Here is a 24,030-nt window from a genome sequence, read left to right on the forward strand (position 1 = left end):
CAGCGTAGTTAGTGAGTGCCCCGTAATATGCTCTGATGGTGTGACAGTCAAAGTTGAGTAGCTGTAAGTGCTGGTGAACTCTGGATTATAGATCAAAGCCTACAAAAGTGCTGTGTGTATGGCAGTTAGTGAAAGATTTGGATGGTAGGATTGTTTCCCGATTGATAAAAATTGCTACGTGGTAAATGGGAGGGATTTAGCGAATCAAATAATGGTCAATGCTTTTGATGCAGTTAGTGAGAAGTGTCGTGTGTCACTCACCTTGATGATTTAAGTGACATTAAGTATCTTCCTGAACATTGTCCATATCTTGAGGAGGAACACTCTGCCATTGATCCTTGTTAGTATCTCTTCTCACTGCCCCACTGCCTGCTGTGCATATGGGGTCTTGGAAAGCTCCTAGCACAGATGCAGTCACAATGCACTTCACCTTTAGGGGGCTGCCTTTAGGTAATGCTATAATTTCTGATATTGAGCTCCCTGCTGGTGCCTGCATCCTATAAACTGTAAGGTTGGCTGCACGCAGAAATCATTTAAACCAATAGGCAGCACAGATTTGCTCCATATTTTCCCCAAAGAGTCTTAAACTTAACTCACAATATCTATGTAAAATTGCAATCATCCTTGCTATCAGAAATATTTGTCATTCTTTTTGCCTTTCTTACAATTTTCACAGTCTCCTTTCATGTCTTCCTAATCTTCTAGTGCTCATCCTTGCCACTGCTCCTTATGTAATCTTTCAGCTATTGTTTGGAGCTGTTCTAAACATTTGTGTATTGATTATGGATGCACCATTCAGAAGCCCCCTTTTTGCTTTTCAGGATGTTTTTGGCTTTGCAACTCACTATTTACCTCTTGCACAGATTCCACTGTTTATCTTGAAATTGCTAACTAATAATTTCTCCAATCCTTGTACAGCAAATTACATTCTTATATTTTCTATTTTACTCTTGCTTGAATTTGAAACCTTGTCTTGCAATCTTCCTTTTGATAGGCTGGTGCCGTGGATTAACACGCTAACGTTTCACCTCTAAGACCTGAGGTCAACTCAGCACTGATTGATGGAATATAATTCTCTTCTTTAAGTCTGATAGTGAATTAAATCATATTATTGTCACTGTTCCCAAAGTGCCGGTTTACTACCCTATCACAAACCATTCTGCTTCATTACTCATGACTAAATTAAGTATCGTTTGCTTTCTTTCAGTGTTGTGATAGCTTCAGTAGCAAACTAGCGAACAATTTTGTAATTCTTAGTCACAGGCATAATACCATTACTGATCTTTTATGAACAATTTTATAAATACCGATTAATAAGTGCTAGAATTATTCTGAAAACACCCAATTATTTTAAGTGTGAAAAAATGAAGTCTACCTTTTTATTTGCAATTATACAGGAATTTCATGGCTGCACATTTTTTTTTGCTGAGTTTGAGGAAAAGAGTTAATTTGTTTGGCAACATTGAGCACATACCACATTAAGATTCCAAGTATGTCCATTTTATAAAGAGTGGATTGTTCAAATAATTGAAAGTATTATACTTGCAATTTGTAGCAGGGATGATACACTGCTATTGAGTCATTTTCACCATATTGTTGTCAGTAAACTATGAAGCTACCAATGAATGGAGAGCATGATTATAAAGCTGATCACTGAAGCGATAATCTGCTACTGGAGTCTGAGTTTTCATTTGCAATCATGTTTATTCTGTTTCTTTTTTAATTGTGGGGGAATTAAATCAATTGCTGAGATATACAGCAGACTGCAATTACAGGCGTTATGATTTAGCATGTATTGTACATCTCTTAAAATTGCAAAACAACTCTAAAGAGCTCTTTAATGAGTATGTAATCTAAGTCTCATTTGTATGGTGCCTTTTAATTATGTTTCGGTCATAGTCAAATTAAATCCAGAAGCTGTTTATTCTCTGTATAGAATTTATTTTATGGATTTAACCCATTTATGGATGAGCTCCAACCACATTGTTACTGAAGAAAAGTAGAATGGTAATAATAAAAAAACACGATAATGATTCAGCACAGTGTTTCCCAAACTTTTTCCCATTGTAACCCATATCGAGGCTTGGAAACGGTTGTGAGCCCTCAGTAAGAACTGAAAGAGGAAAGTAGTTGGGGCAGCGAGATCAGGAGTCTGTTAGAGTGGGACCTCCATTGTTATAACTTGTTTGGAGCTCCATAGGAGATCAGGACTCCATCATTTCAACTCAAAATCCCACTTGGATTCCCAACCCCTATTTTGGGAAGCCTTGGTTCAGAGTTTGCTGGAGACTATAAAATTTGAATGACATATCTCTGGGCTTTGTTTTGCTGAACAAATGTCCCAAGAAATTAGTGAGCTACACTTTTATGCCAACTGTATCCTAATTTCCTGCGATATTCTCTCTGCTCCATTGATGCATTTGTGGAAAGCATGATAAATCTGATTATTTTTAGTTCTTTCAGATCAGTAGTGATTGAGGATTTAGCAGCTAGAGAACTTCAGGAAATAAATAGTGATGTCTTGAAAAGTGTCCATATTACAGAGGAAGTAGTGTTGCACATCTGGGTGGCACGGTGGCACAGTGGTTAGCACTGCTGCCTCACAGCGCCGGGGACCCGGGTTCAATTCCCGCCTCAGGCAGCTGTCTGTGTGGAGTTTGCACATTCTCCCCGTGTCTGCGTGGGTTTCCTCTGGGTGCTCCGGTTTCCTCCCACAGACTGAAAATATGCAGGTTAGGTGAATTGGCCATGCTAAATTACCCGTAGTGTTAGGTGAAGGGGTAAGTGTAGGGGAATGGGGCTGGGTGGGTTGCTCTTTGGAGGGTCGGTGTGGACTTGTTGGTCCGAAGGGCCTGTTTCCACACTAAGTAATCTAATCTAATCTAAAGCAGATAAAGGTGGATTAATCCCAAGGATCTGATCAGATATAAAACTTCTCCACAGTAAATACTCTTGTGAAATACTCGTTTAGTATCTCCCCCATCTCTCATCTTTCAACACACAGAAGGCCTTGTTTGTAGAATGTCTTTGGATTCTACTTAACTCTATTTGCCAAAGACATCTCATGTTTCCATTTTGCTCTCTTGATTTCCCTCTTAACCACAGCTCTTATACTCCTCTAGGGATTCAATCGATCCCAGCTTTCTATACTCAACAAATGCCTACTTTTTCTTGAATACTGTGTGCAATTCTGGTCTCCCTCCTATAAGAAGGATGTTGTGAAACTTGAAAGGGTTCAGAAAAGATCTACAAGGATGTTGCCAGGGTTGGAGGGTTTGAGCTATAGGGAGAGGCTGAATAGGCTGGGGCTGTTTTCCATGGAGCGTCAGAGACTAAGCGGTGACCTTATAGAGGTTTATAAAATCATAAGGGACATGGATAAGGTAAATAGACAAGGTCTTTTCCCTGGGGTGGGGGAGTCCAGAACTAGAGGACATAGGTTTAAGGAGAGGGTGAAAGGTTCTAAAAGGAACCTAAGGGGCAATACTTTCACGCAGAGGGTGGTGCGTGTATGGAATGATTTGCCAGCGGGAAGTGGTGGAGGCTGATGCAATTACAACATTTCAAAAGCATCTGGGTGGGTACATGAATAGGAAGGGTTTAGAGGAATATGGGCCAAGTGCTGGCAAATGAGTCCCAATTAATTTAGGATATTTGGTCGGCATGGAGGAGTTGGTCTGAAGGATCTGTTTCCGTCCTGTACAAATCTATGATTCTATGCATCTATGACTGGCGCCTCAATTTCGCTAGTCATCCAGCCTTATCCTTCACTCTAATAGGAATGTACTATCTCTGAACCCTTGTTACCTTATTTTTAAAGGCCTCCCATTTTCCACATCTCCCTTTATTGCAAATAGTCTCTCCCAATCAACTTTTGAAAGTTCTTCGAATACCGTTAAAATTGGCCTTACTCCAATTCAGAATTTTAAGTTTTTGATCATTCTATCCTTTTCCAAATCTATTTTAAAGAATTATAGTCACTGGCCCCAAAGTGCTCCCCCACTGACAACTCAGTCATTTGCCCTGCCTTATTTCCCAAGAGAAGATCACGTTTTGCTCCTTCTCTAATAGGTACATTCACATACCAAATAAAAAAGTTTTCTTGTACACAGTTAACAAATTCCTCGCCATCAAAGCCGTTAACATTATCGCAGTCCCAGTCTATGTTTAGAAAGTTAAAATCCATTATCACAACAACCCTATTATTCTTACAGATATGTGAAGTCTGCTTTCATAATTGCTTCTCAATTTCCTGCTGACTATTGGGGGGCATACTGTACAATCCCAATAAGGTAATCATCCCTTTCCTATTTCTCAGTTCCACCCATATAACTTCACTGAATTTTCTCCCAGGAACATCTTCCCTAAGAACAGCCGCTATGTTATTGTTAACCAGAAATGCCATTCTGCTACTTCTCTTTTCTCCCCCCCTTTCTATCCTTCCTCTAGCATCCATACATCGGAACATTCATCTGCCAGCCCTGGCCCTCCTTGAGCCAAGTCTCTGTATTAGCTATGATGTCCCTATCCCATGTTCCCAACCATCCTTGAGCTCCTCTGCCTTTCCTGTCAGGCCGCTTGCATTGAGTTAAATGCCGTTTAATTTATCCATCTTATACCATTCTCTGCCTTGCTCTTTTCTGCCTTGACCGTTTAACTTGCTCCTTTTCTCTACTGTACCAGTCTATTTTCTGACTGTCTCTTTGCCCTTCCTGCCCCACCCCCTTCCCACTTCTCCTGTGAATTTTTTGAAGTGCATTGCCATTAATGGATCTTGTCTGCAAAATCACTTCTGGACTCTTTAACTTTAACTATTGTTATTAATGAACTTTAATTTTTTTTTAGTTGCGTTTTAGAACAGATATTGAGTTTCATTGCAAGGAGCAAGGTGCTGTTGAAAGTTTTCATTGTGCACTCATCAGGACAGAATCATAAGAATATAGTCACACATAGGTTTTGTCCTTTACAAACACCTTCGCACCTTTTTCCACCAGTTGAAATCTTGAGGGACAATCTTTCTCTAAGGCAACGCCTGGACCAGGAAAAATTGATTTGCCTGCTGTGAATTTAAACAAAGGCTTGACAGTTAACTGTTCACTGGTGTTTGTTCCATGAACAAATCTACCAACCAGAGCCTACTTATCAATTAATCGGCACAACTTCCTCGTACAATATAAATCAGTGTTCCCTTTGAGATTTGATATTCTTGCAATTCTGTTCCGGCGAGTGTAAGGTAAACATAAGAACTGGGAGTAGGAGGAAGCAATTCAGCCCATCAAGCCTGCTCCACCACTTGATATGATCATGGGTGATCTCATCATGGCCTCAATGTCACTTTCCTGCCCACTTTCCATAACCAACCATTAATTATTAAAAATCTGTCTAGTTCCTCTTTCAATTTACTCAATAAGCCAGCATCCACCACACTCTGGGATAATGGCTTTCACAGATCCAAGACCCTTTGAAAGAAATAGTTCCTCATCTGTGATTTAAGTCTGCTACTTCTTATCCTAAAACTATGACTTCTCATTCTAGATTGCCCCACACGAGGAAACATCCTGAATGTACTTTGCCAATCCCTTTTTAGTATCTTATCTACCTCACTTAGATCTCCTCTCATTCTTCTAAACTCTAGAAAGCATCGGCCTGAAGTGATTAATTTCTCCTCATAAAGATTTGGATAGTATTAGGTAAGAACTTTCAACACTTGTTTGGGAGAGGCTGTTTTGCAGGTAAAAGGACATATGGCAAGCGGGAGACATTCCAAAGTGAGATAGTGAGAGTTCAGGGTCAAACTCTTCCTGTAAGTATGAATGGCAAGGCTGATAGGAGGAGGGAATACTGGATGACTAGATATATTGAGGTTCTGATAAAAAAAAATAAGGAAGCATATGTCAGATATACACAGCTGAGATCAAGTGAATCCCTTGAGGAGTATTTGGGGTGTAGGAGTATGTTTAAGAAGGAAATCACGAGGGAGAAAAGGGGACATGAGATAGCTTTGATAGATACGGTTACAGAGAATTCAAAGAGATTCTACATGTATATTAAGGGCAAAAGGGTAACTAAGGAGAATAGTGCCTCTTAAAGATCAATGAGGTCACCTATGTGTGGAAACACAGGAGATGGGTGAGATCCTAAATGAATATTTCACATTAGTATTTACCGTGGAGAAAGACATGGAAGCTAAGGAACTCATGGAAATAAATAGTGGTTACTTGAAAAAAAGTCCACATTACAGAAGAGGAAGTGGTGGACGTCTTAAAATGCATAAGGTAGATAAATCTCTGGGACTTCATCAAATATATCCCAGGACTTTGTGGGAAGCTAGGGAGGACATTGCGGGGCCCCTAGCAGTGATATTTGTATCATAGACTGTCACAGGTGATGTCCCAAATGACTGGAGGGTGGTTAATTTTGTGTCATTATTTTGAAAAGGTTCCAAGGAATAGACAGGGAACTAAAGACATGTGAGTCTGATGTCAATGGTGGGTAAGTTGTTGAAGGGGATTCAGAGGGACAGGATTTACATTCATTTGGAAAAGTAAGTACTGATTAGGTATAGTTAGCATGTGGAAAATCATATCTTACATAATTGATTGAGTTTTTTGAAGAGGTGACCAAGAAGATAGATGAAGGCAGAGTGGTAGATGTTGTCTATATGGACTAAAGCAAGGCCTTCAGCAAGGTTCCAATGGTCGACTGTTTAGTAAGATTAGATCACATGGGATCCAGGATGGGCTAACCAATTGGATACAAGATTGGCTTGGTGGCAGGAGACAGAAGATGGTGATACAGAGTTTTGGAAGCTTGGAGTAATTATAAACAATAGAATACCAGATTTTACGTCTGAGGGAAAATAAACAAAATGAGTTTCAATTTTACTATGTGAGAAAAAATGTGTTTTGAGTCATTTATTTATGATTACCTAATGTGATTAGTTTGAATACTTAAAGTGCTTAAAGTTTAAAATATTTCATTTATGAGCTTTGCAAAATTCACAAATTTTCATTTTTATATTATGTTTGTTTGCTTTTAACACTTCTGAATGAAATGATAAAATGAAGCTGTCCATCAACTTCAATGACAATTTCCTTTTTCTTTCACTGGAATCATCCATGTACTGGGGAAATGACTTAAAATATAAAGTTTAATTCAGAACAAACATTCATGTAACTGTTACATCAAAACTCATAACCTTACACTAACTACCTGATTATTATTTCAATGATTAACTTAGTGTAATTTATATAATTAACTCAAAACTGGGCATTCCAATGAGTAGCCATTTACCAGTTCTTACCACTCGGCAAAAACGTATTTCCCTTGGTACTCATTTTGATTCTAATGGGAGACCATGTTCATCACAATCAGGCTTTGTTGGACACTGGTGGTCAACAGTAGGATGCTGTTGGCATTGGTCTTTCTCACACCTTTTTTTTAACAAACAGTTTCAGTCCAGATTTCATGCTTTAGTTCAAACCAAGGGTTAAAGACAGCTCGGAGAATATTTTGTGGTCCATGGAGATGGAAGCAAGGATGCCAACAAGATGGGAGTTGATTTCATTGTCCAATCCTAAAGTCTGTTTGGTTATTAGTCAGAATACAGTGATGCATAATTGACTATTTAGAGTCATAGAGTCATAGAGCTGTACAGCATAGAAACAGACTATTCGGTCTAACTCATCCATGCTGACCAGATATCCTAAATAATTCTAATCACATTTGCCAGCATTTAGTCCATATCCCTCTAATCCCTTCCTATTCATATACCCATCCAGATGTCTTTTAAATGTTGTAATTGTACCAGTCTTCACCACTTCCTCTGGCAGCTTATTCATGCACCACTCTCTGTGTGAAAATGTTGTCCCTTAGGTTCCTTTTAAATATTTTCCCTCTCACCTTAAATCTATGCATTCTAGTCTTGGGCTCCACCATCCTGGGGAAAAGACCATGTCTATTTACCCTATCCATGCCCCTCATGATTTTATAAACCTCTGTAAGCCTCTGATGCTCCAGTGAAAATAGCCCCAGTCTATTAGCCTCTTCCTATAGGTCAAACCCTCCAAACATGGCAACATCCTTGTAAATCTTTTCTTAACTCTTTGAAGTTTAATGATATCTTTCTGATAACAGGGAGATAAGATTTAATCTCAGTATTCCAAAAGAGGCCTAACCAATGTCTTGTACAGTTGTAACATGATCTCCCAACTCCTGTGGTTATTGCTTTGCTGGTGAAGTGTGAAGGTCAAACCAAATTCCACTTGTGCCAGGTTTGTTTCATATACTTTGCAAATTGTTAAGTTGGAGCCAATAGTTTACCTTGTTTGTACGTCACATTCATACCAAGCAAAACTTTCAGGTGCTTTTTGTTTTGTAATTTACAATCATTATTAGTATGTTGCAAATGGGCTTAAGTATAAGGCACATTCTGAAATCTGGTACAAATCTGTTACAGAATGATGGAGCCCAAACTTAAAAACATGATTTGAAAATTAACTTAGATTTTATGGCAGTAAACAATTAAATGATCAACTCTTAGAAATAAAGGACTTTGTACTCAGTTTCAGGAAATAATGTGTACAGGATAACTTTCAGAAAATGCAGTCTCATTCCATGCTTTTTTTTTGTGCTCTGGTATATTAAACAAAATATAGTTTTTCAAGCTAGAGTGCTATGATTAACAGAAGCTTCATCAACTGAAGAATCATTACCTGAGATCTTTTATTTGAGATGCTGCTTCAACTGACAAAATGCTTTAAGGAAGTGAAATTACTGATATCTTGTCATGTACCTACCAAGATGAAGAGTTATGTTGCTTTTATTATCTATGTAAAAATTGTTGATGCATGGAGTAGATTAATAAAATGTGCTCACATGAGCAGAATCTGTTTAGAATATTTTACTCTTACTGAATCTGGTTGTAGTTTCAATTATGAATCAAAGAATTCTGTTGTTTTCATCAGTTGTTAATTACAATGCATAGATGCAGTTGGGTTATTTTAATATCTATTATAGACTCTTGAATATTTAACAGCAAAATTATGATCTATACTTTGTATCTAAGAAATCACAAAGAGGCTAATATCCTTGAAAATTAGCGTTGTGCTGTTCAGGGACATATTATCATGTTTTCAATTGGTCACTCACATCACTGAACAAGAGTTCAAAGGAGACAGAAAGCATAAGTTTTGACAAAGGGAGAGTAGAATCCATGTTAGAACTCCTGACCTTTAGCTGTATTGCAGGAAAGGCAACTGGAACCCATGGCATTGTGTAGGAGACTCATTGAGAAGAAGTGAAGAGGAGTTGGATATCTCTGTGCTGTTAGAATTTAAGCCAAGTTCTCAAAGGCAGCTAGGAAATGCTGTCAGGGCTGAGGAAAACTCCTGATGGATGTAGTGACTCACAAGAAGCTAGGTGCCAACAAAAATTTACTCCAGCTGAGAACAGGGGTTGAAAATTCCATAGGAGGCATCTACAGCATACAACTGAACAAGATCAGAACTCAGGGAAAATCCAGGGACAGATCTAGCTTAGTGAGGCTAGCTGCCAGTGAAAAGCTGGACTGGTGCCTGTGGATATGTACTGGAATGCAGTTTTTGGAGTCCAGAGGAACATAGTGCCAGGACAGAATGGAACAGGAACAACCATTAAGGATGTTTGGTGCAGAACGGATCTTGAGAGGACATTTCAAGGCCAGATCAATAAAGTGAAGAATTATAATCCTTTGTGAAATTGAATAAGATTTGATGACCCACATTTGCTATTTGATGTGTGCTATGAGGTGTTCAATAGGAACAGGAGGAGGCCATTCAGCCCACTAAACCAGTTCTGCTATTTAATATGATCATGGCTGATCGAACATTTTAATCGCTTTTAATCAAGCTATCACCATAACGCTTTAAGCCATTGGTAAACAGAAGTTTATTAAGTTGTACCTTAAATATACTGAAAGAATATGTTTCCACTGCCCTCTGTGGTATAGAACTCCAAAGATGCATATGCCTCTGAGTAAAGAATTCTTATGCATCTCGGTTTTACATGACAATCTGCACTACCTTGAAATTGTGCCCTTGGTTCTAGTCTCGCCAACCAAGGTAAACGGTATATTGTACCTGATCATCACATGTTAATTCTAGATGTTAGAAAAAAGTTGTACACATATTGTAGAGTGTATTACAGTGTGAACTTGTATAGTAAGCTATTGGTGTTTGTTCTGAAGCATGGAATCTTGCTGCTTTGTTCACTTAGTAAGTGACTTGGAACTCAACTTTTATTTTCTTTAAAAATAAAGGTTACAGGTTTCCTAACCAGATCGTAAAATAATTGGGTGGACCCATCTGGGATCATCACATAAAGTTCTTGGTTTGGTTTGGGACCATAAATAATTTGGAGATCTCATCTCAGATTATAGCAGTTTCAAAAGAAATATTGAGAGGGTCAGCTGTTTTATTGACTGGGCCATAAAGTGTGATTGAAGAATCTGGGCCTGAAGGCTGAGAGGAGATTGTGGGGGTTCCTGAAAGAGGAGTCAGAGATGTTAGGACCAGAAACAGTGGTGATTAAAGTTAGTACTAATCTTTAATCCATTCTCAACTATGTATCATTGATTAGAACCATATATAAGAACATTAGAAATAGGGGCAGAGATGGTGCTATTCAGTCCCTTTAGTCTGCTGTGCCAGTCAATAAAATCAAGGTTAATCAACAGTGGCTTTAACTAAACTATCCTGTCTATTCCACATAATTCCAAACACTTATGACCCTCTAAGATTCCTTAGCCTTAATTAGTGCCTTCTAGTTCGAGGTTCCTCAATGTGGGGAAACATCCTGTCAGCATCTACAGTATTAAGCTCCTTCTGAATCTTATGTTTCAATAAGATCACTTCTCCTTCTTCTAATCTTCAAAGAGCATAAGATAACACCTTCAATCCAGGAATCAGCCTTGACTCTACTTTGAACTATTTCCAACACAAATATGACCCTTATTAACAAAACTACACATAATACTATAAGTATGGTCTCAGAAATTCCATTTCAGGTTCTAGTGAGTCTTATTCTTACATATATTTCTTCTTTCAACAAATGTCATCAGTCCATTTGCTATCTTAATTACTTGCCGTACCTGCATGGTGACTTTTTCTGATTTATGTACAAGGACACTATCAGATGGATGTGGAGGCTTTGGAGAGGACACACAAAACATTTACCAGGATATTTCCTGGCTTGGAGGGTATTGGCTTTGAGGAGAAATTGAACAAACCTGGTTTGTTTTTACTTAAAAATTGGAGGCTAAGGGGTAACCTGATAGACATTTACAAAATTATGAGAGGCAAAGATAGAATGATCAGTTGGAGTCTTTTTCCCAGGGTAGAAATATCAATTACTAGGGAACATAGGCGTAAAGTAAAGGGAGAAAGTTTAAAGAAGATGTGAGAGGCAGGTTTTTTACACAGAAGTTGGTAAGTGCCTGGAATGTAGTGTCAGAGGAGGTGATAGAAACAGATAAAATAGTAATATTTAAGAATCATCTTGACAGATACATGAATTGGTAGGGAATAGAGAGATACAGACTGCATAGAGGCAAAAGGTTTTTAGTTTAGAAAGGCATCATGTGGAGATGTAAACTTGGCGGGCCAAAGGGTCTACTCCTGTGCTGTACTGTGTTTTGACTTATCTATTTCTCTGCAGCATGACATTCTGCAGTCATCCTCCATTTGAATAACACTCTTCTATGCTCCCTGCCAAGATGGACACATTCATGTTTTCCCCCCATTATCCCTATTTGGCAATTTTTTACCCACTCATTTGACGCATCTGTTTCTTCTTCAGGCTCTTTATCCCCTCTTTGTAATCTTCTTTCCTTTCTATATTTGTATTGTTAATACATTTATCTATAGTACAGTTAATCCCTTCATGTAAATTGAGATGACTTTTTTTGACTGTGTGTTTTCTGAAATTGGGAACTGTGATGAGCTAGTTAGCTCAAGGCTGTAACGCTTAGGGTACAGAATGTACTTGCCGTATGTGGTTGTGGGTGGGATGCTATTGGAGAGTTTTGATAAATCACCCAGATCAGTTCGAAGGTCAGTGAACACAGTAAAAGCTACAGTACAAATAGATCACTGAGAAAGAATGGCAACCAAATGGCATTCAGGCAACAGCAGTGTCATGAGAAAACTCCAGGTATTTATGAATTGTGGATGCCTATGCAGTTGTTTGTGGAGCAGAACTTGGGGTGGTCTTGTTTCTGGACAGGAGGTGATGTAGGTTAAACAGTTTTTTGCTTATTCTCAAGAAGCTGTACTCCAGCAGGCCACTTCATTGTTTTGGGGCTGGAGTGTTGTGGCAAGGATGATGGAGATGTTTATTGATGCAAGGACACAGTCCTGCTTGGCCACAATACGGACATGCATTGGCTCTGTGGTGGATCGATTGGTGAGAGTCACAGCTTGCATGATGCCATGCAGAAGGTAGGTGATGGTGACAGATTTTTGTGAGCAGCTAAATTGAGAAGCATTTTCTATTATCTCTCCTGAATGACAGTTAGGTCAAAGAATGATCTTGTCTAGAGGTCACTGCAACCTTCTGCATTTTTCTTCAAATTGTCTTGCTATGCACACGATGTCCTTTTGATGAACTGAATCCACTTGGTGTCCACGTGAAGCTCCTCAACCATTGGGACGAAGTGAGTGAGTAGGCTTGTGGAAAATAATCATATTTTGATGTGATCACGCATCCATCTCTCGCCTGCAAGAAAACAAAAATGAAATATTCTAATGCATTTTTATAGAAATAATGAATCAATAATTAATGCAAAGCACTGCAATGTGAAATATCATTAACTTTTGTGGTTGCAATTTTCACATGAGTTTGCCAACAAAAATCTCTCTGCATTTAGTATTAACTAATAGATGCCGTGTTCTTTATCCAAGTCAACAATATATTCTAGTACAGTACTTGCGTTATGACCAGCCTTCTGGGTGGCATGGTGGAAGACAGCACAACTGTGTGCAAACAATCCAGGTACTTGCTAAAAGAAAAATGATCTGACATTAGAGCCCTGCAGATGGGTCATGTAGCTCAGGCTACCTGGAACGAGGAAGGCCGAGATTGACTCCCTACACTGCAGGCACCATCTAGCCTGCTATAACCTTGAACTGTTGGCTGGCAGCAATGAGAAAGTGGGTTTAATTTCAGCTGTCAGCTCAGTGGAGGTAACTGTCTTGCACAAACTTGACAGAACATCCCAGAGACTACACAGACATTTAAAAAAAAATTTTTTCTTTTTTTTCCCACTTCAATCTACACTGATAATGGCTGTATTTGTTTCAACAACTATTAGGGAAAACAACAACACACACAACTAACGTAAGCTCCACAGCTGTGTCATGTTTGAATTATGACTGCATTGTGTGTTGGTGACTTTCTTGTGCATCTTATACATTATCCTGCCTATGAAAACAACTAAATTGGGTGCAACAGTACTTCATTATTTTAATTAAGCTTATTGCAAGAGTAATCATCATTGCCATCAGTATCAATCATTGGCAATTTTTTAGATGATCAGTGTAAGTGATGAAGGGCTCTGTTGACAGTAAATGATGGCGTTGCTAGCTCTATCTGACACTTCATTGGACTTTGTAGGGCTGTTCTAAATACTCCTGGGTTCATCACAGAAAGAACTATTTATCTATGACAAAAGCTGGGTCTACAGCATATTTGTTTTTGCTTCCCAAATGGATAGACACTTAATATCAGCAAAGTCCATCCTTTAGCTGTTGACAGCAAAGCTATCTGCTGCTGTTCTATACGGTCATTGGTTAGACAGAATAGAAATTTTATAGTGGCTGATTAGGTTCCAGCCTGAAGAAAGAATGCTGATATATAAAATTATCATAATTTCTAAAGCATTGCTGTTATTGATCTATCAGTTGTAATTATTATTAAATAAATAGTATTTTTATATTGCACAAAAAAACCTAAATTAAGAAGTTATGAAAGTTTGACAATTTCAAGTTTTTTTTAAAAAAAGCTTTATTTGCATTTGTTAAAATTACATATTTGGAAACATTTCAAGTATTCAATCACTTTCAGCCTATAGATGAATCTTGTCTTTTAGGTTGGCTGGAAAACATGCTCACTGGCTAGAAGAAAGCAAAAAAAAGTAAGACTTGATAAGGTCTACTATTTCATATTTCAGATATACTATTTCATGCAATTCAGTTTTATTTCTGGACATACTGTAACTCTCTTAAGCTGAATTGCAGTGTGGCAGCTACCTTAATTGGTTTTTCTATTTGTAGTTGCATACAGATTTTTATAAATCATATCTATGTAAGAAAAGACGTGACTTCTTTTTGATACATTAGTGTATTTAGTACCGCTCACACAGTGATTTAAAAAAATCGAGCCAGAACTTGCATTAATATACAGTGCTTTTCACAACTTGCAAAGATCCCAGAATGTTGATTTGTGGCAGTGAACACATTTGAATTGCAATCATTGTTGTAATATAGGAAAACATGACAGCCAATTAAGAAATAATTTGGCATAGATATGCTTTAAGAATTCATCTTACGCAGACCATTATATATATCTTGCAGTCGTTTCCAAAAACAAATGTAGAGTATGATTCATGGTTACAAAATACATATGGATCACATGCTTCAGACTTAATTCACTACATTAATGCAAACCGGTAATCACTTTCTTTTGTTCAGTTATGTGGAGGATTTTGTGATAACTAAAATGCTTGCAGTATATAAAATATTTCAATGTTTAATTAAACTGACAGAAGTGTTCAAGGGAGTTTTAACCTCTAAAAACAGATGGTTTTGGGTCAGGTGGGCTTGTTAAATGTTAACAATTTCAAATCCAACCTCAACCCAGCAACTCAACCCACTCAGAGATCAGTCATTTCAATATTACAATGAGGTTGTATGCTTCAGATTTAATCTCCAGTTTAAATTCCATCTTTTCCCTGATCCTGGAAAACCTGACACCTAAAAAGAGGAGAATCCATCAGTTAAGACACACACAAGACTTGAGTGGAAATCCATTCTTTCAGATTTCCTGAGTATGAATCTTTTATTTCCCAACAATTCCACCCTTTCTCTTAGCTAATAATGTGGCCAATTTTTTAAATAACTTTATATCAAATGTAATTTGCAGATAATTACACTCACAATAAACTCAAATAAATAATAAAACTATCAAAATGAAAGTACTTTTCTGAGAAAAATTAACTTGCAGCCAAAAGCAATAGTTACAGAAAAAGAAATGTTTAATTTATTATTTCAATTATATTAATCATACTTTCTTGCTGATATCTGAGTTTGGGTATTTACTTATGTGCAGTTGAGTTTGTGTATAAGATTTAAAATTACTCGTGAAACCTTTGCTTTTGCTTCGTGAAAAAAGTTAATCCCTCTGTGATTGCACATCACGTTTTGTTGGAGGCAATGTCTTAATAACATATCAATACAACCACATTGTGTTATTGCACTGAAGGTTATTGAACTGTCTTCTCCCAGGAGAGGTCTTTAGACTTGGATCTGAGGATTAATAGCATTGCTGCCTCATTAGAAGTCTTGAAAGTATATTAAAATGTAGATGTGATTCCAAAGTTTCTTTTAAAAATGAACAATATTGTTTCTTTTTATGCTAAATTTTATCACAAGACATTAAAAGAGCAGTAAAATGCAATAAAAGAGAGTGTGCAATTTCGCAGAAAAATATTTTCTCCTGAATGATGCCTCTGTTCTATCAGATTCTGATAAATATGAATAAAGAAAGCCATTTAGCCCATGCATCCAGAAAGATATTAAACCCCATCTTCCCAGCTTCATTTCAGCATTCAAGGCTTTTTTAAAACGGTCCAAAGAGATGAACTTGGTTTTAGGTGTTAGGGGAAGAGGGCATATTAGCAGTTTATTTTTGGTCACTCATTTTGTTTCCACAGAATCTGATGCCTCATTACCCATGCATTACCAACTTCACAGCTTACTGTTATTCTTCCCAAAGTTTTATTCAAACATCATCCACTTTTTATGTTGTCAAGTTTTCTAATAAAAGTCCCAAGTTTACCTTTACAGTTAATATTTATGAACCTTTGCCTTTCAAACATATGCTTCGAAATTAAAATTTTGAATTTACTTTTTCCATTCTTTTAACTATTTCACCCATTTTTAAAAAATCACTTTTCTGATTTGTTCTTTCCAAAGTGAAAGACTTGGGCTTCGCCAATATTTCTTCACAACTCAGATGTTTGATGTGAAGAATTGGAATTGGGTTCTTCATAGCTTTATTTTCAGTTTATGAGTCTTTCTTTAGTTTATCAATAACCAAACTATTGCCCAGTTTGGTCACATCTTGCTCTGATAGGCATTTTACTGTAAGTATCTTTCTTTTGTTTATCAATGATCAGATTACTGCCCAGTTTGGCCTCTACTTGCTCTGTTTGGAATATTGAGTTAGATGTTTTATTCGCTTTGTTTTGTTTTCCTGTTGCACATTAGTTAGGCAAACTTGGCACTAAGTCTGCTAATACTCCAAGGTCTCTTTTATTTTCACCTTATATTTTCATGAAGGACTTGCACTGCTTACCCATGCAATACTTTTGATTTGTCTGCACTCAGTTTCAACTCCCATTTTTCTCTTCACTTACATATTTCATCCAATTCATTCTGAAAATTCAAAGCTGCTTTCCAGATCCTATTTCACTCCTAGTTTGAAATCATCTTCAAATTTTACAATGAATTTCTGAGTCTAAGACATTGATATATGTGAGAAGCAATAATGATCCCTACTCAATGTTTTCCCTATCTCAATAAAATTGCTCCAGTTAGTGCTTGATGCTTTTTCTTCTTTAGCCAATTTCTCACCCATTCTGAAGGTTTGCTCTGATTCCCTGCATTGTGTTATAATCTTGTAACTATCCAGTCCTGCCAATTTAATGGGGATGAAGCAATTAATTCTTGTTCATAAGCAAGAAGAAATATTTAGAAGTGCTCACAAGAGTATTGTTTTCTAACTTGAAGGCTTATTTGTTAACTAGTGAAAGCAGAAGACTAGTAGGACTTGGTGGCATAGTGATTATGTTGTCAGATTAACAATTCTAAACTCTAGTATAATATTCTGGGGAAATAGATTCAAACCTCCATCATAGATAATGGCTAGTCAGTTGTTGAAAAAAAAAATCTGGGTCCCTAATGTCCTTTAGGGAAGGAAATCTCCTGTCCTTTTATTGCCTATGTGTGACTCCAGAAGTGTGGTTAATTCTTAAATGGCCCCTGGGCAACTGAGGACGAAAAATAAAACCTAGCCAGAGTCACTACAATGGACCGGAACCCTGAAGTACCATGGATCTTTTTAGCTTTTAATTCTAATTTAAAAAAAAAAGACAACTACAGACAAAAAGGGCTGTGAATGTACATCCAGTGCTATCTGGCAAAGTCCTTTGTGGACTGTTCCACTTGTAAAGCGTCAGAGAAGCTACAAACAGAGAGACCTAACAAGAAGAAATAACGAAGTGCCTGATTATTGTCCTTCCCTTAGTTGACAGCAGACTCTTTCCGATTTTTTTTGTCTTTTGCCGTTCCAGAAAAATGTGGTTAAAAACCAACCGCAGACCGGTCTATATATGCTGATGGAAGACAGTGTGGGAGTAAACTTAGGTATTTGTGTGGGATTGAGTGTTAGTGCACTGTAAAGGCCACAATCAAAGAAGCATCCACAAGTAACCCCTGCATTGCAGGTAAAAAATATCAGTCTCCGTCTGAATGCTAGAAACTCGCTTGTGAACAAGCCAGTGAGAAGATGTTGTCATTCTGAGTGCTGCAATCAACCACTTTCAAAAAGAAAGTGTATATTTAGTAACTAATAAATTCACTTTTGTTTGTAAATGTAAGAAATCCTGATTAAATTGGTTCCTTTTAAAACATGATTGCATTTGATCTGAGAGAATTGTATCTATAAGGGAGGAATCCTTTTTAAATTAACCTTGCTGTGACCAACTGAGAGGGCGGGTGAATAATATAGTGAAACCCGATTATCCACCTTTCCCAGGAGCTTACCACTTTGGGATATTCAGCTGGAGCTGTAAAAACTTGGGAAACTTTGTTTGGAGTTTGGTCATAGGAGCTCTGATGTCTCCATCCAGTCCATGAATGAAACAAAATGCATCAACCATCTTTGGAAGCAGTTGTGTTTAACAAGGTACCCAAACATCAAGGAAGGACTTGCAGCTTCCCTGAATGAGGTGTTCCTATCCAATGCACTACAATCAACAGCCCAAAATATTAATAGGTGAAATTTCCAGTGGAAATTCATCTACATGTACAAAAGACATGTAGGACTCAATGCTGACTGGACTGGACTATGACAAGTGATTGTCATCTTGGGAAATGTAAGGGTTTGATTTTTCTCATCTTGTATTCAGTTCTGACTTTTAAGTATTTTGGTTTGACTCAGGAATCAGAGGAATCAGGAATAGGATCTGATGGACTTGGCAGCAAGTCTGCCTCCTGCAATGGGTGCTGGATTTCTTGAGGCTTAGAAATCTTGGCTGGCAAAGTGAGACAGCAGCTGGGCAGCAAACACCTTTCCAGGAAGTGGATTGGCTGAATAAGTATTTTAATAAGGGCTGGCAGTCTCTGAAGTCACCGAATCGAGTCGGTGACTTATTCAGCCAATCCACTTCCTGGAAAGGTGTTTGCTGCCCAGCTGCTGTCTCACCTCCATTAGGAAGGATGGAATTTGGGTCTGAGATTCTTGGGGTGTACAATTAGCTCTGTAGACACTCTGGTTGCTCACACTACAAGCCTCAGAGATATTAGAATATCCAATCTATCTCAACCCACCTTTGACATTGTATTTACAATGCACCTGGACTGACAGGGCGTGGCATTCATGCATTTGGAACATGAAGAGTAGTTAGATTGTAACATTAGTTAGACTCCAAAGCTGATTTTTACGCACATTTTGCCAAGTTGGATCATTCAAGTCCTGTTAATGCCATCTTCATATTATCAATTACATGATAATTGCCCACTGTCAGCATTATTTAACTATGCAATTTCAAGGTGAGTTGCTTTTGACTTACCTTGTGCTGATGGAGGGTTTGAGAAAGTCCTATATTGCATTAAGGCCGTACAAGGGTAATGGAGGGGGTTATAATTGCAGGCCCTCATCGGCTGTGACATGATGTGGACCTGGAACTTGTGCACTGAAGGGGAAGATGTGCAGAGGCTGAAGGCTCTCAATAGAAGACCCTTTCCACCCAGGGTCTTTGGACAATATTTCCTCTTCTTCCATATAAGATTATTTTAAATTATAAAGAGATCTTGGTCAATTGGTTTAATGGGCTGAAGAGTGGTAGATAGAGTTTAATTGAGATAAATGTGAGGTATTGCATTTTGGTGAAACAAAAAAAGGGCTGGACTTATCCAATTAGAAGTGGGGTTTGGGGCAGTGTTGAAAGACAGAGAGACCTAGGGGTTCAGGCACATAATTCTTTGAAGTTTGTGTCATTTATAGACAGGGTGGTTACGAAGGCATTTAGCACACTTGCCTTCATTGCTCAGACCACTGAGTATAGGAGTTGGGAAGTTATGTTGAGGTTATACAAGATATTGCTGAGGCCTCTTCTGGAATACTGTGTCTAGTTCTGATGGCCTTGTTATAGGAAGGATATTATTAAGCTGGAGAGAGTTCAGAAGAGATTTACCAGAATATTACCAGGAATGGAGAGTTTGAGTTATAAGAACAAGCTGGATAGGCTGGACTTTTCTCACTGGAGCATAGGAGGTTGATGGGTGACCTTATAGAGGTTATAAAATAATGAAGGGTGTAGGTAAGGTGAATAGCAGGTGCCTTTCCCCTAGAATGGGGGCGTTCAAGACTAGGAAGAGAAGGTGAGAGGAGAAAGATTTAAAAAACACATGAATGGCAATGTTTTTACACCTGTGGAATGAACTTCCCGTGCAAATGATGGATGTGGGTACAGTTACAATGTTTAAAAGACATTTGGATAGGTACATGAATAAGAAATGCTTGGAGGGATATGTGCCAAAGGGAGGCAGGTTGGGACTAGTTTAGTTTGGGATTATGGTCAGCATGGGCTAGTTGGACCAAAGAGTCTGTTTCCATGCTGTATGACTCTATTTCAGCAGAAGCCCTTTGAGAAGTGGAATACTGCATATAATTTTGGTCTCCTTCCTTAAGGAAGGACGAAACTGCATTGGGAGCAGTTCAGAGAAGGTTCGCCAGATTAATTCCAGAGATCTTGTCTTATGAGGAGAGATTGAACAATTTAGGCCTGTTCTCGCCAGAGTTTAAAAGAGTGGGAGGAAATCTAATGAGGTAGATAAGATGCGAAAGGGACTGATAAAATAAACGTAGAGCAAATGTTTTCCCTTGTGGGACATTGAGAACGAGAGGGCACAGCTTTAGGCTAAGGTGTGGCAGATTTAAAACAGAGATGAACAATTATTCTCTGAAAGGGTCATGAATCTGCAAATCTCCTACAATCTGACCAGAAACCTCACAGTGAGATGAGAATGGTGCTAGCAGGGACTGATTAGGTTAACACCATCCTCAATTTCTACTCCAGTGGCATCTTTCAGCCAGGAGTACACATGATCAGTACTTTATGAGATTTCACTGTGCATCACTACATTAGGAAGATGATGCTTTGTATAAAAAGACACAGCCTTCATCACAGGGGCTTCACAGTGAGTCAGTGGTTAGCACTGCTGCCTCACAGCATCAGGGACCCGGGTTCCATTCCAGCCTTGAGCGACTGTTTGTGTGGCGTTTGCACATTCTCGCCGTGTCTGTATGGGTTTCCTACGGGTGCTTCTGTTTCCTCCCGCAGTCCAAAGATGTAGGAGAATTGGCGACGCTAAATTGCCCATTGTGTTCAGGGATGTTTAGGATAGGTGCATTAGTTAGAGAAATGGTTCTGTGTGAGATGCTGTTTGGAGGTTCGATGTGGACTTGTTGGGCTGAATGGCCTGTTTCCACACTGTAGGGATTCTATTCTATCTTTTCAATGATCAGAGAGATGCAGGAGAAGAAAGCATTCCCAATTGTGCATGGTGTCTATCATGAATGCACACATAGATTTACAATTGGAGTATTTGCTAATTGCAATCCAGAACCAGGTCCAAACTAATTATTTCCCTCCCCCCCTCCTTAAAGTTTTAACATTTCCTCTGACTCTAACCAACAAGTTTTGAATGTTCAGCCCTATCCATTGTACTGTAAATATAGTATTAACCTCACTCTGGTGGTCAGAATGAGTTTAAACTGGATTAATGTTAAAAACAATCATTTCTTAGATGTTTCCGTGGACACCATAACAACCAGTGTCATCACTCCCAGAGAATAGTGGCCGATGGCAGCAGTTAACAATCAGCGGAAGAGGCTCAAGGGAAGGAAGGAAACTTCAGAATGGTTCTTGTCGAGAGGGTGAGTGGAAACTTTGTGAAGAGATGGAGATGAGGGTTTGAGGGCTCAGAGACGAAGGGCATCTAGAATTGGAGGCTTCTAGAAATAACAGAAATGGAAGATTAGAAAAGGAGATGGGGAACGGAGGTTTAGAGAGCGGGAGATGGGGAATGGAGGGTTAGGGAGAAGGAGATGGGGAATGAAGGGTTAGAGAAAGGGAGGCTGTGAAATAGAGGCTCATGGAGAAAAGGAAATGAGAAATTGTAGTGATCTGTGTCAGAAACTGGCCGTTCATATGAAATAGCATATACTGTCAGTTGTATGCAACAGGCAAAATACTGAATGGAGCCAACCAGCCCATGCTTGTAAAACTCAAGACATAGTATCCAATATTAGATATGGTTCTCTGATTAGATAAAATTTTCAAAATATATAGTGCTAGGGATTAAGTACAGGATTATTTGTGCAGAATTATAGGGATTAATTCTGCAGAATTACATTTTATTTTGCTCAAAAACTGCATGAATCCACATAAAATTTTGTAAATCCCTTTTTCAGATTTGAATCAGTCTGAACATTGGGGCACAGACAGCCTCACACAGGGCACCTCACACTTTCAATGCATTATCGGGGCCAACATGGCACCTATTGTTAAAGTTCACTTGAGAATGTAACTTTAAGAAAGTTCTGGAATTTACATATCAAAGCACTGAAACCAACCTGCCCATTCTAAAAAATGAGAGACTTAACAAACAATCCAGGTCTTTCTCAATATATAATTTCAGTTACATCACACTGTAAACTTTTGCTATAAATTCTGTGTCCTACGATCTTATACTCCAAAACCACCTGATGAAGGAGCGTCGCTCCGAAAGCTAGTGTTTCCAAGTAAACCTGTTGGACTATAACCTGGTGTGATGTGATTTTTAACTTTGTGATTACTGAGATAGAGTAAAACATCATTTAAAAGAGACGAGTCAAATATTTGAAAGGATGGAATATAAAAGGCTTTGGCAGGAATTTATGTTACCGAGGTTAAAACTAGCATAAGGTGCTAAATGGCAACCTCTTGTGCTCTCAAGTCCACAGTTCCATGAGAATTTTGTTTTATTGACATTGAGTCAAGACAGTAATTTCGAGATTTGGATGGCGAATTTCATTTCAGACAATGCGCTCAATGAGAGGTGTCAAAACACTGAAGCCTTGTGCTAATGTTTGGTTTAATTCTCTCTATTTGTACTGCCTGGTTTTGATGTGTGAGTCCAAGTACAGATCAACTCTGACTGAGATTCCCAGTTCAAGGTCATTACCTTCGCACAAAACCAAATTCCAAACCAGACACTAGGGAGATTGAGAGAGGGACTTGACCTTTTAAAAGTGCAGGTGGTGACATGATTCTGAACCAGGAGGATTGTCATCTCATTAATTTCCTCTTCACAGTGCACTAAACAAGGCTTAGCACCCAGATGCTAGAAGCAAAGACTTTACATTTAGATTATAAATATTGCAAGCAACATTAAAGGTTGGAAAAGACAATTGAACTTTCTTTATTGTTAAAGTGCTTCCTGTCTAACATCTAAGTTTGTGGTGTCTTTAAGGGTAGAGGACTGAAGATCTTGGTCATTCTGTGGTGCATTCCAGATGTAACTATTGTAAATGTGCACCAAAAGGGCTGTGAATAATCTGAGACATGTAATAACTATGTCTCTATTGGTAATTAAGAGTATAATGGAATTGGGATGGAGCTTCTTTCAATTCCAAACTAGGCTGTCTGGACAGAAGGGATTAAAGCAAAATCCTTATGTTAGCTTCCCACTTTCTGAACTTTCAGAGGTGCCTGCTGTTTTAGTGGTGGAAATACTCCAAGGCATATGAACCCATTAATTAATTATAGCCTGGAAATCGGAAAGGAGAATATTTAATTCATTTTCACACCAATAGCCTTTTCAAAGGGTGCCAATGGACTGCTGCTTGTTCTGGGGTCTGTACATCCTTCCAGTTGCCAATCCTTGCTTGATTTGCACTTGTTCCATATGCCAAGTGCCCTGGTTGTTCAATGAACAGCATGAGCACCGAGCATCAACATAAAGAACAAGGGTCCTCTCACTGCCACTACAACATTTGATAGGTTCAGTGAAGCTCTAGGATACACACCTCTGACAAGTATGGCCTTGCCCCTTTGTCTTCCTGTCACCTTCACCAGCCCATAGCTCTCTCAGATCTTTGCACTTCTCCAGTTTAATTTTTTTTTAGATTCCTTACAGTGTGGAAACAGGCCCTTCGGCCCAACATATCCACACCGACCCTCCGAAAAGCAATCCACTCAGACCCATTCTCCTACATTTACCCCTTCAACTAACACTACTGGCAATTTAGCATGACCAATTCACCTGACCTGCACATCTTTAGACTGTGGGCGTGAACCGGAGCACCCAGAGGAAACCCACGCAGACACGGGGAGAATGTGCAAACTCCACACAGACAGTTGCCCGAGGTGGGATTTGAACCTGGGTCTCTGGTGCTGTGAAGCAGCAGTGCCACTGTGCCACTGTGCCGCCCAGAAATTCTGACCTC

Source organism: Chiloscyllium plagiosum, unplaced genomic scaffold, assembly GCF_037043375.1.
Source record: "Chiloscyllium plagiosum isolate Xiang-an unplaced genomic scaffold, Cpla_swu_hap1 HiC_scaffold_5, whole genome shotgun sequence".
Lineage (NCBI taxonomy): Eukaryota > Metazoa > Chordata > Chondrichthyes > Orectolobiformes > Hemiscylliidae > Chiloscyllium > Chiloscyllium plagiosum.